The sequence below is a fragment of the Juglans regia genome, chromosome 15 (assembly GCF_001411555.2).
Source record: "Juglans regia cultivar Chandler chromosome 15, Walnut 2.0, whole genome shotgun sequence".
NCBI classification, from domain to species: Eukaryota; Viridiplantae; Streptophyta; class Magnoliopsida; order Fagales; family Juglandaceae; genus Juglans; species Juglans regia.
This window is the reverse complement of record NC_049915.1, coordinates 11833178-11834065: the sequence shown is the minus strand read 5'-3', so window position 1 is coordinate 11834065 and position 888 is coordinate 11833178.

Sequence of the window (888 nt, the reverse complement as noted above, 5' to 3'; positions counted from 1 at the left end):
TTTTTCCTCCTCTTTTTATGCATATTTTCATTTCATTTTATAAACGTGTCCCAATTTACATCATCCTTATATCATAATTTAATTTTAAAAAAATCATTAAAGAATTGATGAATAATATTAATAATAGTAATAAAATAAAAATATAATAACAACGTGTCAATGTGGTATATAGAATTTTTTATTTTTATTTTTATTTTTTTTAATACCAGGCCGGTAGCAATGTGCAAAGCAGGTAGCCTAGTTGGGTAATAAAAAAAAAGGGTAGCCTAGTTGGGTGAATTTTTTTTGTAACAAAAATTATATGGTTTTGTAAAAAAATTTTGATTATTGAATAATTTAATGTCTAAAAAATAAATTTTAGCATATATCTTTAGATAATGATAAGTTAGTAAAATATAATAATTACATGTTTGGAATCTTTGGATATATTAGAAAACAAAAAGATAAGTTCAAAATATATCATAGTTTAATACAAGTTTTGCAAATTAATCATTTTGCTAAGTTTGTTTAATGCAAGTTTAACAAATAGATTAGTCCAAAATGCTAAGTGGTTGGTTTGCTGCGCAATTGATCATTCTGCATCATTTTGTACGGGATCAATTGAGAGGACATTGAAGTTTTTGTATTGTTTTTGTTTTTTTTTTTTGAGTAAACAGGTGTCAACCTTCATTAAGAGAGGACTTACAAAGTTGATTTGAAAAACAAATCAATTACAAACGTTACTAACTCCCCAGTACACTTTCGTGACTGACATGGTCTAGTCCAGACAGTAAATCTCTAAAGACCTAAATCTTCAGAGAGAATACCTTCTCTGTCCAGGACAGAGATTACAAAGCCCCATACCCTGACTAAGCAGGGTAGGGTATCCCAAACCCCAACAACTCCGTC